Source organism: Panulirus ornatus, chromosome 3 (assembly GCF_036320965.1).
Source record: "Panulirus ornatus isolate Po-2019 chromosome 3, ASM3632096v1, whole genome shotgun sequence".
NCBI classification, from domain to species: domain Eukaryota; kingdom Metazoa; phylum Arthropoda; class Malacostraca; order Decapoda; family Palinuridae; genus Panulirus; species Panulirus ornatus.
Genome location: NC_092226.1, coordinates 18,648,550 through 18,664,062, shown reverse-complemented (window position 1 = coordinate 18,664,062; position 15,513 = coordinate 18,648,550). Strand labels below are relative to the sequence as shown.

Sequence of the window (15,513 nt, the reverse complement as noted above, 5' to 3'; positions counted from 1 at the left end):
GTGACTTTTACATAAAGCACACGGAATCGATGAAGAACACTGTACATGGATCAGAGACTGGCTTACCGGAAGTAAGCAGCGTGTAGTTGTAAATGGCGAAGCCTCAAACTGGCTAGCCGTAACGAATGGCGTGCCACAGGGGTCGGTCCGAGGTCCAATTCATTTCATAGTATCTAATGATAACCTAGAACTCGGGTCTCTCATCTAATATCTCTAAATATGCTGACGATACTTAACTAGGAGGAGGAGCTGTAAACAAGCGCGACTGCGAAATGATTCAAAGATCTTAACTTACAAGCAGACGTGGTCAAACAGGAGGCAAAAAGTTTAATGTAAACAAGTGTAGAGTTATGCACTTTGGAGACAAGAATATACTTTACGACTACAAACATTTCGGAAACCCTCTAACTAAAGTAAGCGAAGAAACCTTGGAGTTGTCAGTAGCAGCAATCTGAAGTACAGTAAACAGTGTCAAACAGCAAGTAAAAAAATGCAACCAAATGTTATGTTTCATAACCAGGAGCATAGATTACAAGACACCAGAAACAATTATCTCACTTTGATATTCTCTAGTAAGAACACACCTTGAATATGCAGTCCAGTTTTGGTCCCCAAACTATAAAAAAGACGAAGAATCATTAGAGCAAGTACAAAGACGCGCAACAAAATTGATCCCATCCTTAGAAACCTGGCATACGTAGAGTTCGCGGCAACTTAGTCCAAGTGTTCAAAATTCTGAACAAGTTCGATGATATATCACGAACATCTTTTAGACATACAAGAAAACACGGTTACCAGGACAATAAAGCTGAAAGATGTAGTAGAGACGTGGAGAAAAGCTTCTCTTCTTATAGGTGTGTTGAGCACTGGAACAAGTTACCGTCAGACGTCGTGAATGCTAAGACTATGAATACCTTCAAAAGTAGTTGAGACAAATATGTTATAGATTATGGTATACTCTTGAGAAAAAAACACCAGAAATAAACTATATAAACGACAGCGTTAACGGGGACACTAGGAGGCTAATGTGCAGCAGCGAGGAGTTGGAGTTAGCTTAAATAAACTGCTGAGCGGAATTACATATTTTTCAGACAGCTCAGTCAAGGGCCAATCAGGCCTCCTGTTGTATGTCTTTCTCATGTAAACTCTCTCTGCGACGGCATCAGCACCTACTCTTTCACCTCCCACAGTGGCAGCTTCGCGTGTTCGTTCAACGTCTTCCACTACCCCTTCGACACGCAGGAGTGTACGTTGCTGCTGCAGATGGGCGTCAGGAAGGAGCTGGTCAGGTTTTCTCCTGAACGGTCAAAGATCGTCAGCTACGAGACGTCTGAGCTGCCAGAATACGTGGTGGGTAGAACCTGGGTAGAGGTCGTCGAGCGGGGCAACCCTCATAACACCTTCAGCGTCCTCCAGGTCAGAACTGTTGCCTGACGCACAGTCGATCTTCTCTCGTTCCCTGTCATAGTTGAGAAGTGAATTATACACCAGATCAAAAGAACACATGTTGCATACCTCAACGCGTTGTCGATTTTATACGTGATTTATTGTTAGATTCATCTTCATTCCCATGGAAATTGCATGCAACCTCGTCGTGTTTGTTGTTATTCACATGTTGCGTGCATTGGCCGGGGACAGGTGAGGTACGAGCTGCAGCGCCGTTGGACGACCACCATTATGTCACTGTACTGCCCCAGCCTGATGCTCCTCGCCATAGGCTACGTCACTCTCTATATCAGGCTCGATGCCCTCCAGGTTAGCAAGCTTCTTGAAGTGAGGCAGTATCTAACAGTTGAGGCATCACCTTACATATGCGGCGGTACCTTACAGGTAAGTCAGCACCTCGTATGCGGCAGTATCTTACAGGTAAGTCAGCATCTTATGTGCGGCAGTATCTTACAGGTAAGTCAGCATCTTATGTGCGGCAGTATCTTACAGGTAAGTCAGCATCTTATGTGCGGCAGTATCTTACAGGTGAAGCATCACGCTACATATGTGGTAGTATCTTACAGGTAAGTAAAGCATCGTGTTACATATGTGGCAGTATCTTACAAGTAAATCCACCTTAAATGCGGCAGTATCTTACGGGTAAATTAGCACCTTATATGCGTCAGTGTCGTACAGATGAGGCAGCACCTAATAGGTGAAGCATCACTTTACATATGTGTTAGATTCTTACAGGTGAGGTAGCACCTTACAGGTGTGACGGTTTCTTACGGGTAAGGCAGGTTCTTACGGGTGCGGTAGTAATTCACGGGTGTGACGGTATCTTCTTACACGTAAAACTATTTTACATGTGTTACACTATCGTTCAAACCTGTTGCTTTGACTCGTACTTTTTCCAACGTCCTCGAGCCTCGCATCAATTCTCATTTCCTGGAACATCGTGAAGCTCAATCAGTCATACTGATCACAAGATGACTTTCGCGAGGCGTGATCCACCTGAGATGTATTCTGGTATCTCACCTGTGTGTCAGATCATCGTTTCTGAAAGACTCTGGGGAATCCTATTTTGTATCTCGTGTTATGTCAAAAGCTGCCGGTAGGGTCTGGCATCAAGATCTGATCACCATCTGATCACCTCTTTAGGCTCTCCTCCTTCACTGTGTTCTTTCATATCTAACTTCCTCATCAGTCGGTCTCTCCACAAGTATTGATGGATCAGCCTCGCATTTCTCTGTGAACAGCGGTTATTCCTCAGGCTTCTGCTTTCTTTCCTAAGCTCTCAGTTTCTAATAACGATTTCATTTCTTCAACAGGTGACCAGAAGCACCCGTATGCTGATGACTCAACATTCCTCCACTATTTCCAGATCTGCTTCATCACTTAATCCATCAACGTCTTTTCGTCACTTTTCCCTCGGTCATATCAAATTTGGACAGACCATCCCAGAAGGGCAGACGTTGGCCTACTTCTGTTCAGTGCTTTGAAAAGCCAGTTTCTTTCACTTCTCAAAACCCCTCGCACCTTTCCCACCCCCTCAGAGGCCTCTATGATTCCACCACTCAACACGATAAACATATTTTGTATCATTATGACATCTGATTTCCCTTGGAAACCACACAGCACATGATGGCTAGAAATGCCTTTCTGGAATTGGGAGGTCTTTACGGTGGCTGGAAATTCTATTCTTCTGAACTGTTGATTCGAGCATACAAAGGAATGGTTTATCTCAGTTCTGGAAAGACTCTCAACTCTTCATGCTTACTTAACAGATCAAGTCCATAGAAATTCAACTAACGAACTTTCCCCAGTTTGACCTCAAACCTTGACCCACTCTCCCTGCCCCGCAGTGTTAATTCTCTCTCGTCCTCTTCTATAGATATGACTCCGGCCAACGTTTTCGTGAATTGTCTGCTTGTAGACCCCCTCTATTACCCAAGTAGATCACATACTACTAGGGAAGCTATTGCATGCATGATTTCTTTATTATCCCGATGGCAAATTAAGAATGGGCTGTTATGATGCCTAATCATTTTCCCTACACTGCTAACTAGATGGATGAGGACGAATTGCCCGCCACCCTCTAGAAAGATAGGTAGGATGAGTGGCCGGCCACACACAAGACGCGTGAGGACGACTGGTGGCTGGCCACCCACAAGACGCGTGAGGACGACTGATGGCCGGCCACCCACAAGACGCGTGAGGACGACTGGTGGCCGGCCACCTACAAGACGGATGAGAAGAACGAGTGGCCGGCCACCCACTAGACGAATGAGAAAGACTAGTGGCCGGCCACTCAAGACGGGTGAGAAGGACTAGTGGCCGGCCACTAACAAGACGCGTGAGGACGACAAGTGGCCGGGCACCCACAAGACGCGTGAGGACGACTGGTGGCCGGCCACCCACAAGACGGGTGAGGACAACTGGTGGCCGGCCACCCACAAGACGGGTGAGGACAACTGGTAGCCGGCCACCCACAAGACGCGTGAGGACGACTGGTGACCGGCCACTCACAAGACGGATGAGAAGAACGAGTGGCCGGCCACTCACTAGACGAATGAGAAAGACTAGTGGCCGGCCACTCACAAGACGGGTGAGAAGGACTAGTGGCCGGCCACCCACAAGACGCGTGAGGACGACAAGTGGCCGGCCACCCACAAGACGGATGAGAAGAACGAGTGGCCGGCCACCCACAAGACGCGTGAGGACGACTGGTGGCCGGCCACCCACAAGACGGATGAGAAGAACGAGTGGCCGGCCACTCAATAGACGAATGAGAAAGACTAGTGGCCGGCCACTCACAAGACGGGTGAGAAGGACTAGTGGCCGGCCACCCATAAGACCCGTGAGGACGACTGGTGGCCGGCCTACCACAAGACGGGTGAGGACGACAAGTGGCCGGCCACCCACAAGACGCGTGAGGACGACTGGTGGCCGGCCACCCACAAGACGCGTGAGGACGACTGGTGGCCGGCCACCCACAAGACGGATGAGAAGAACGAGTGGCCGGCCACCCACTAGACGAATGAGAAAGACTAGTGGCCGGCCACTCACAAGACGGGTGAGAAGGACTAGTGGCCGGCCACTAAGAAGACGAGTGAGGAAGGACCAGTGGCTTGCCACTCACAAGACGGGTGAGGATGAGTGGTCAGCAACTCACAAGACGGGTGAGGACAAGTGGCCGGCCACTCACAAGACGGTTGAGAAAGACGGGTGGTCGGCCACTAACTAGACGGGTTAGGGAGAGTGGCCGGCTACCCATAAGACGGGTTAGGGCGAGTGGCAGGCCACTTATAAGACGGATAAGGATAAGTGGCCGACCAGTAATTAGACGGTTGAGGACGAGTGACTGGCCACCCACTAGACGGGTGAGGATGACGAATGGCTGGCCACCCACTAGACGGGTGAGGATGACGAATGGCTGGCCATCCACTAGACGGGTGAGGATGACGAATGGCTGGCCACCCACTAGACGGGTGAGGATGACGAATGGCTGGCCACCCACTAGACGGGTGAGGATGACGAATGGCTGGCCACCCAGTGGACGGGCGAGGAGAAACATCGTCGTGACGTGGTGTTTGTATCTGGCAGGTACGGCTGGTGGTGAGCTTGACGACAATGCTGGTGCTCTTCACCCTGTTCAGCAACACCTCGGACTCGCTCCCGTCCACTGCCTATGTCAAGATGATCGACGTCTGGCTCTTCTCCTGCTTCTTCATGCTCTTCTTCATCATCATACTGCACGTGGGCCTGGAGCTCCTGCCCAGCAAGGTGGTGCCGAAAGGAGGAAGGGCCTGGGAGAAGACCCGAAGGGGATGGACTCAAGTATTGGTTGTGACGGTCGTGCGGAGATATGTCCTTCCACTCATCTTACTTGTTTTCAGTCTGGTGTATTGGTCCGTGCTCTTCTACTATGCACACCATACCTAGTCTTCATCTTGGCCCGTATTGACTTGCTGATTAACACTTATTGCATCACTCTTATGCTGTTGGCATTAGATATACTGGTGTTTTAGATCCATATTCTCTCGGTAAAAGTAAATCATCTGCTTCGGTCTGTTGGCCTATATCAAATAGCTGCAACGGGTAAATTTGCCACAGCAATCCATACTGTGAAGATAAGTTAGTTACGTAGGTTATAACTTGCTTTTCACTTATATTTATTTCTTACTCGTAATTCCTTGAGCACGACAGTACATTCATTTGGACTGATGGCCTGGCCTTTAACCTGACAGGTCGTCGATGCGCCATCACACCCGAGGCTCGTTCCTTTCTTGTGCAAGTTGTGTGCTCTTACACCGTCCATCGTACTTAGGCGGTTCAGATTATAAGACTAGATCGTGAACTTGAATAGTGGCAGGTATTTGTCCTCCATTAATACTGTAAAGAAGAGTTCAGGGAATGCCAGAGTAATGATGCAGGCAGCTCACATATCTACTCAAAGAGTGAGACATTTTTTATTTCAACATGCTGACGATTTAAGATACCACGCAGTTGAAGTTCATAAGTGGTCCTTGGTCGCGTCATTGTACATTTAACAGGGTCATGTCTGTGTGTTGACGATCATCCGTATACAGTGGTCCATCTGAAAGCAAGGAGCTCGGGATTACTTGTTCACTTAGACATTCCATGAGAAACCTCAATGGACACTGTACTGTAGCACAGCTGATGGAAACAAAGAGGTACCTTGCAAGAAGGTACTGATGGCGTACATTGTAGCCATATTTGATGAAAACACAGTTCTCTGTGCAATAAACGAATCAGATATTGATAAAGCAGAGAAAAGTTGCGAGATCTTTCGTGAATTACATGTAAAGAAAGGATCACTGAGTGATACCATGATTCAAGATAGTCAGCTCCCTTGTTATGTCTCACATGAAAACAACATTGAGAACCGCACATCACCAGAAGCAGCTGAAAATCTGAATAGAAAATAGCCACTTGAGAGCAAACTTCAACCTCCAAATGACATTAGCGTCTTGGATAAAACATTAGTTGTGGACACTCGCTGTTTGTTGTCAGTGGACAAATTAATCTGGTAAAAACGGACAACCTTCTGCTCCAGATAGAAAGTGGCAACGACGGTAAGTGACCCTATACCTGGCATAGTGCAGTGTGGTTTGTGCAGGTAATGTGATAGCTCCTGTCCTCAACACCTCTTGGGTCTTTACTCGCAGTCTGAAAACTGTTAGTAACATTTACGTTAACAGAAGTCGACAAATCAGATGCTTTAATCATTATGAATAAGAGTGATTACTGTATAAACGAAAAATCCTTAAACTGCTGACTGATCATGACATATACAAGAAACTTTATTTCCAACCTGAGAGAGTCCAACAAACAACATAGATTATTACTTTAAGGAAAGCATAGCATCAAAAAACGTGGGATTCAAATTCCAACACCGCTTGATTTTGCTGGTCTAGTTAGACTTATAAAATCAGTAATGCAATACCACTTATTACACAGTCTCTGTAGGATCAGTAGCATAGAAACTGTCAGAATAGTATAATTGCTACCGTCATCTGTTAGCACAGTCTCTGACTCGTCCAACTGTAATAGTGCAGATCTGGTCAGCAAGCGCATATCCCTAAATTTGGATTATAATTGTACAGTTTAGGGTTTTCGATCTTAAGTGTATCTCCTATTTTCAACTGGAGGTTATTGGTTCAGCAGTTATGTTGTTAGATATATTAATTTGCTTATAGATAACTCATGATCTACTTTCAGTGGTTAATACTCAGAGGTTTGGCATGGCCGTCAGGCAATCCCTTATCTCAAACTCGCACGAGAAAATTAGGTAATATAAGGTTCAGATGTGTTGATGATGGCTAACATTTTCGGCCAATCCATTCAAATTTTGATTTGTTCTTGACAAGACTGAATGACTTGTTCCAGTATGTAAAGTTCACAGTAGATGGGAATACCAGGATTTATGAACATTGAGATGACTAGAAGCCATATTTTAGGAGGTAAAATGCCTGGAAAACAATGTAACATCCTATCCTATGTTCATCTTGTTCCAGCCATCTTAGTAATGTTAAGAATGGTTTGTTCATTTATATATTTGTAAGAGCATGTAAGATAAGACCTTAGATTTTTACACAGTGAATGAAAATTGTATCATATGTAGACAGTAATTTCTGTAGTACCCTGTAATGACCATAAACCAATGTCATAACAGCCAAAAAGACATTGCATGATACACAGTACGGGGAAAACGATAGAGTTAAGACGCTGCTTGATTTGCTATGCCATGAAAATGTCGTTGAATTATTCCATTCCTATGAAGCCTTGATGTCCTGATGGCTTTCAGTCACAACAGCCTGATGAAATATATATGATGACGCTAGGGATGTGACTGGCAGCGTATATTGGATATGTATGATGACGCTAGGGATGTGAGTGGCAGCGTATATCGGATTCCTTGTGAAGTTTGTCGCGGGCTTTATTTTGGTCATATTGGGAGGTAGTTCACGCCACTTATTAGCCAACTTGCTGTTACAAGCTGCTAACATAATGGTGCCTTATTCCAGTATAGAGTTTCTCATGACCAAGCATTCAGACCTGGGGAAACAACTCCACCGTCATAAACCTACAAAGGAATTCAAACAGCAACAGACCATTGGGTCCTCTCAAGATTGTTTGTGATGCTGGAAAATGTTTAGACTCGTAGATGATTCTGGTCAGAGGAGAGAGGCATACAGGTGTGCCAGAGAGCAGTACCTGTCAACTTTCCATGTAATTGAGGCGAAAAGTATGTCAGTATTGGACTTGAATCCTAATGTTTATCCAGAGTACCTTGTTCACGCCAAGTGTGGCACACAAGGCACTATTTGTCACTCCTAACGTCACAGAACAGTAAACATGGGTGATAATTCATGGATCAGGCTACAGCTAAAGGCGAATTTTACCCTCCGTAATCATGACGGAATGAGTAAACTTCCGAACGTATTTATATGATAATTGTGAATGATATATACTTTGAAATTATATTTACATTTTTGGGGGTGAAAATGGGTGGGGGTCCGGGGAGCGAATACTCTGACGGGGGTACGTGATAAGTGGCACCCACATAGCAGGACGTTGCTGATCTCTGGTTTATGTAAGAACGTGGCGCTGAGGTCGCATATTTGGACCTGATGTCGGGTGGTGATGCTTCTCCACACCCGAGTGCTTGATGGCGATTTGCGCCTATGGCTCTGCCATTCCAAATTTTGTTTGCATTTTTATTTTTTTTTCACGAAGAACAGTGTATTGCTTAACAAATGTAGATGTTTTTCGTCGGTAATTTCCGTTGTTTTCCTTCATTTTCACAGACATTACACATCACATACGGGGGGGAAATGGTTATAAACACAGTCACATGCAGAGGTTGAATTCTTCCCCGCCTGAGCATCATCAGGCACCCAGGTTGTATGTAGGTATTCCCTCCTTTCTTGCCTAACCCGCCGTCTCACAGCCCCTTGGTCACATGCACAGTGAACGTCTGCCGTCTTGGAGTGGTTTCTAACCTCGCGGAAGGTCTTCAAGATTTTCCAGCTGTTTGATTTAGCCTGAGTTTAGCGGCCTTGACGACCCTGGCAGTTCGACCTAAAGTCCGACCAACCAACTCCACCTACCGCTGTCGAATTGTGGTACAGTGATCGGGAAAGGCGCCCCCTTGATTGAAACTGCTGACCTGTGGTGGAACCGGCTTCATCATAGCGTGAAACGTGGTTGAGATTTCGTTGTGGGAAAATGCATGAAAGGCTTCGTTCATGGTTTCGTATTTTAGGGAGTGAAACAGCCGTACGTGGATGTTAGGTACCTGATATAGCTTTTTCTTTCGTTGTGCCGATATTTTTTGCGTTTTTCTTTGTCTTGCCCGTGTGAACGTATCATGACCATCCCCATGAAGAGAGTTTATATGATTGTGTAAATTGTATGCATTGCATCTTGATGTATCTGCCGTGACGGATGTGTTATTGGCCTTGAAAGAGATTTAACAGTTTTGCTGTTAAAGACGTGACGGGATTTTTTTTACAACCAGTTAATACGAGGAAATATTTCTGGAATACGTAGAGGTGTGAGTGGCCGTACAGTACCGAACATGTACTGTATAAGTAACATTATTTCTTGCGAATGGTTGAGCTGGAAGTGCCCCCCCGTCTTTTTATTTTGAATTCGCCCACGATCTAAGATGCTGTGTAGAACACAACGCTATTGTTTGCTTAGCAAATCCTTTATCCTACTTTTCCCTCTCTAAAACACCACCCCAAGACTCGACTTTGAAGAATTCTGAAGCATTTTGCTCATCCATATGGCTCATTTTAGAGCATGTTTTGTATTCCCGCAAATATGAAAAGAATTTAGTTTCACCGATGTTGAAACGGCGACCTTTGTCATCTACAAACTTGTTTGTTACAAATATGTAAGAGATACATTTTACTATGAAGGGCGTGGTTTTATTTCTACCAAACCTTGGTTCCCGATGCTTCATGATTAATCATTGAAGGCACTGAAGTGTCTTTGTTCCCGCAAAGACTCCTCTCACACTGTGTTGTGGAGGACGGCAGCACAAAGATGTGTGCCGTCGCCGTAGTAGTGTAGGTGAGAGCAGCACCACCCGGGCGCAGTGCGCGAGTCACCTCAGCGTCCCGGGACGCCCCGGGTTGTAGGTGTATAGTCTATATAAACAACAACGCTTTGTGTGTACAGGATGATATCATGTCGTGCTTGATGGTAATTTCAACGTGGCACCTTAAATAATGCATAACAATTTGGACACAAGGAAATTTGTCTCAATTTCTTTCCACCGTGTCAGCAAGTTTATTATTTTCAGAACTGGTCCTGTTGGGCAGGCCAGTACTCCGTGGGTCCTCTCCAGGAAAACATGGTTCTTAAAACCAAAACAGATATTTTACGATAGCTTCTAGAAACGGTGGAGAATATTCAAGTTATGACACGCGCGCACCTGAGCATATTGCACCAAACTTCTAACCAGAATCCCACCGCAAGGGATTTGTAAAGAACACTTAACTCTCTGCTGACAAATATTAGGATCCCGTTCAGGTATATGAATAAGGATGTTCTCATCGTATACTAGGCAAACTAGAATGTACACCGCGGAAGAGTAGGATGTTTAGACTAAGAGACCACGGAAGGGAGACGCAGGCTGGTGAGACGTATGGAAGGGAAATCTCGGTAACGGAAACCGTAGGAGGCAAGACCGCTGGAGGATGGTGCCACAGGATGGAATACCGTGAGGGTAAACCTCGAGAGTGAAAGTCATGGGAGGATGAGCCTCGGGAGGAGAGAGCGTGCGAGGACGGGTCGTGGGAGGATATAACTTGGGAAGGCAGAGTATACCATGACACGTTAGGTCGTGGGAGGGGACGCCAATGAACTGCGCTTCGGTATTTAATGCAGTTGTTCCGGCTGTATGTCTCGTGATATACTTCATCTTGGTTTATGTAAAACTAGTACACTGATGATGTTGCTATACCAGACTAGATAACAGTGAAAGTTCCTGGCATTGTTGAAACTAAAATGTGGGTTGATGAATCCATTGACTTCTGTGTTAATGAAGATTTTGTTGATTAACGTAAGCTGGGATTGCCAAGAAGTTACGTATAGTTAGTGTAAGTCACAAGAGTTTTCAGTTGTGGAGGTGGGTTGTAAATATGTAGAAAATGTTATTTTGCCTTGCTATGTATGAGATCTTCAATGCCAGTTTTAGCTTTCTAGATATTTTTTAGATATTTTCTTGTGAAGTATGCAAGTCCGTTGTCTTTGTTGTCTGTAGGTTCGAAATCTGTTGACATTCTTATTTTTGATACGAGTTATAAAATCATGATGATATTTCATTAAGTCCAGATTTATTCTTTTATGTAAGTTCTTTCTCGATCAACTTTTTTCTTTCGTGAAAAATGGGCTTGATTGTGTATTTTTTTTTTTTTTTTCGTGAAATAGGAACGGTACATCCGTTAACATTTTGTTTGTGAAGTGCAGAGTTTAGATATATTGACCTTAATGTAGGACTTGGGTCCTCAGTGAAAATCTTGATCGTTTTCCTGTCCATCTTTCACTGAAGCACAGGTGGTAAGTTCGTTCACAGTTTGTTTGAGGAACACAAATTGTAAATCTGTGCAATTGTGTTTGTGAAACGAGAGCTTTACATCAGGGAGTATTTGATAATTATTGAAACATGAATTTAAGTCGACTGATGTCTGTGTAGAGTAGTTGAATTTTGAAATGTTGATTACAAAACTCTACATCTTTGTTTGCTCAAATCAAGGTTGTAAATTTGTTATTTTGTCATGAAACATTTTGAGTTTACAAGTCCATAAACCATTTGTAAAAATATTTAACCTGAGTTTGAAGTCTTTTGTAGAACGTGCTTTGTAAGTGTAAAATTTAATGAAGGATATCATGTAAGTCTGTACATATTATTGTTTGTGACACTGGGTTGCAGGTCTGTTGAGAATTATAATTTTCAAATCATGGGTTATGTGTCTATAGACATTTTCCAAATATTTGTATTAAGTTCATAAACATTTTTAGTTGTGAAACGAAAGTTGTAAGTTGAATCTGTAGAATTTTTTTTTTTATTATCAGATGTAAATTATAATTTGAGATATTTTGTACGTAGAACATGAAATTTCAGTTCATAGAACATTTATGTGAAATGTGAGCTCTGAATATGTAGATGTTAACGTGTGCGAAGACGGTATTTATGAGAACTTAGACTCTAGTATGCAAAATGAGGCGTTTTAGTTCATTCATGCTGTCTTGGTTCCTAATTCGTGATTTGGAAATCCCGAGGAATTTTAGACGTGAGTTTAGCATTGTAAGCGTAGTGTCCGTTTCATTTGCATATCCTTGTTGGTAAGTCTGTCGATTGTTTGTTAGTAGTGAAAACGTGGGTTCAAAGTCTGATTCTATATATGTCAGCTGTAATTCCGTAGATTTCATTGTTTTGAGTGTCTGTACCAAGCATGGGCAGGGTACATATAGTTTTGTGTGAACATGTTATACTATATTTCATCTTATTCACTTGTGAAACTTGAGTTGCAAGTTTCGACATTTTTCTCGGTCAAACGCAGTTTACAAGTCCGTAAACTAATTGTTTGTGAAAACATGTATACCTGTTGGCTACTTTGTTTTGGAAAGTGGGTTCGAAGGCTGAAAAAAATCTATATATACGAAATGTAGGTTGTAACTATTCTTTCATTTTTTGAAACGTGTCTTAACTTCATAGATTCCGTTTATGAAACGTAAGTTCTAAATCGAGATTTTTTTTTCTGTAAAACTTAGGTCGTAAGTTCACGGGCATTCTTACTGTGGAATGTGGTTCTATCACTCTTGTTCTGACGTATGTTACATCAGGGCCAGAGCGCTGGCACTTCTACATCTCACACATCCTTCAGCTCAACCTAGAGTCATTGCAGGAATATTTATCCGAAAGTCACTTACGCTCTCATAGAAAGATAGTCTTCTTCATCAACTTATAAGCTTTCTGGGACTTAATCAAAACTATATTTTCAAGACTTTTGCAATTCCACCGTCCCTCCTCTTTCCCCACCTGCACCATCTATAGCTGGCTCTCTAGCTGATAAAAACCGCTCCTTTTTGCATGTTATTTTTCTCAGCTACTGCTTAGGATTATCCCACTTCTTGCCATCGTTCCTCATTCCCCTCCTACAGAATCCTCTATTTATCTGCACAAGCTCTCTGCAGTTCTCTCTCTCTCTCTCTCTCTCTCTCTCTCTCTCTCTCTCTCTCTCTCTCTCTCTCTCTCTCTCTCTCTCTCTCTCTCTCTCAGGTGCAGGTGGACAAGAGCGTCTATATAGAGTGGATGCCTCTGAACTCGTTCATCCCTGCTCGCATAATTTGCTTTTATGAGAACTCAAATATTCCCTGGTTCTTGGAAGCACGCCTTGGTTCAGCTCAGCCTATCCCTAAGAAAGGACACGATCCCCACCTCCAACCGTTCTCACCCGCAACCCCGTCGCTCTCACTCTTGCCATCTCCAGAATTCTCGAAACTCTCCTTTGCTTAGAATCTCATGCTCTTCTTTCACATAACCAGCATAGTTTTTGTGATGGAAGGTCTACTGGTGATGTTCCCCCGTACATGACTTATCTTTGGTCCTCCTCCCTTAGGGAGTTTTGCTGACTCTTTTGTCGTGTCTCTCATCAATTGTAAAGCATATGACAGGGTATGGCGCAAATTTTACCTTATTGAACTTTTTTTTTTTATTTAGCTTTTCTGCTTCTCTCTGCTCTCTAATGCACAATTTTCTTCCCAGTTATGGCAGTACGTTACTCACCGATGAAACATTTTCCTCTTAACCTAGCCATAATGTGTCCCTCAGGTACGCCTACCCTCTTCCTTCTTGATTAAAATTTTCCTTTCTTCGTCCTCGAACTGTGATCACTCTTGTGCCGATATTTCCACCCAACACACTCTAACTCACTTTCTCTCCTCTTCTCACTCCGGTACTCATTCTTTTATGCTACTGATCACATTTCTCTCCTAATTCGGACCCGTGCAGTACCGAAATCTCTTTTTTTAGTATCACTCGTTTCAGTCTAGAGACAGAAATCTCAATATGATTCTGCAATAACATAGTAAACATACTGGTTATATAACCATATCTTCCAATCTGTCCTGGAGGCCTCACATGATGAGCATCGCAAGTATTGCTTCCCGTGAGCTGGGGGTGTTGTATATGTGCTTCTGCAATCATTTTTCAAATGAATAGCTATCTCGTCTCTACAGTAGCCTCACTCTTCCCTGTATGAAGAACTGTTCCTATGTGTGTGGAGTGGCCCTACTTACACATTTCTAACAGCCAGAGTGGAATCAAAAGCATGTGTGTCCTCATGAACATTCCAGTTGTAGCAGTCTTCAGCCACCTCTTTCCAGCCTGCAGGATACTGCTCCCATCTCACTGTATTATTTCAGGTTATCATGTACCTTGTGTTAGTTAGGCTTGAATTAAGTCCGTAGGTGATTTTTTTTAGCTGAAGTGTAATTGTACATATTTTCTGTCTGTCATGTCAATAAATCTGGTGTTGTTTTTAAAGTAACTTTTAATTCAGACTCTCCGCACACGTTTATTTCAGCAACAAAAACCTACAAGTAAATATTATGAACAACAACATAACTAATGGTGTTGGGAATGTGGGATTATAGAAAGCCAAGATGTCTGGACGTAAGGAAGGAGCGCACCCCAAGAGCCGCGACGGCGAGAGACGATTCATCTTCGAAGTTGAGCCCGGCGGATATGGCGATGCTAAGGCACATATATGAAGACCTGGCCTGGCAGCAGATGTGATAATCTGACCTTTCAACATTATCACGTGTGATAATGTGACCCTCCAATAGTAGCAGATGTGATAACCTGACCCTCCAATAGTAGCAGGTGTGATAACCTGACCCTCCAACAGCAGCAAATATCTTTTCTGACCTAGCAAGGGCAGGTATGATAACCTGTCCCTCCTACTGCAGCATATATCATTTCTGACCTAATCAGCAGCAGTTGAGGTAACCTGACGCTGCAACATCAACAAATATCATCAGTGACCAAGCAACAGCTGCAGATATCCAACAACCTGACCCAGTTTGCAGCAGCAGCTTCAATGGGAGGTGGACGAGGGAATACAGTGCCTGACAGAGGACTTGCAGAAGTAGCCCGAAGTAAAAGAACAACTGTAGCACCAATTAAGGCAGCAGCTCAAGTTTCGGTAACTCAGAAGTTACGGAAGCAGATTAAGCAGTAGGAAGAACGACTAGATCAGCAGAGGGGGCAAGTAATTCATAGATACCCCTGAAGGAGTTTCTGTGAAAGAGCACTGGTGATACCCATTACCTTTATAAAGGCTCTTGCAGCCCAAGGCTGCGTTACTTCCAGTTGCATGGAGTGTTAGGTACTAACACCAGGGAGCAGGTAAACCATTATTAGTACCGACTTGACCAGGAACAGGTTGGCCAGAATACAAAGTGTTTGAACAGAGCACACACGAGCTACGGCTGGCCCGGCAAAAGGAGTAATTGTAGGAGTTGGTAGACCAGAACGCACTG

The 15,513-nt window shown here is 44.0% G+C and overlaps 1 protein-coding gene across 1 annotated transcript in view; it reads left to right on the top strand.

The window, feature by feature from the left end:
- LOC139761068 (C-reactive protein-like) overlaps positions 1 to 14,495 on the top strand; it is a 237,177-nt gene extending 222,682 nt beyond the window's left edge. The window contains exons 7-9 of the mRNA XM_071684885.1: positions 1,191 to 1,416; positions 1,639 to 1,755; positions 5,035 to 14,495. The gene's annotated coding sequence lies outside the window, so the exon portion shown is untranslated. The remainder of the gene's footprint in view (positions 1 to 1,190; positions 1,417 to 1,638; positions 1,756 to 5,034) is intronic.
- Positions 14,496 to 15,513: the final 1,018 nt, after the last annotated feature.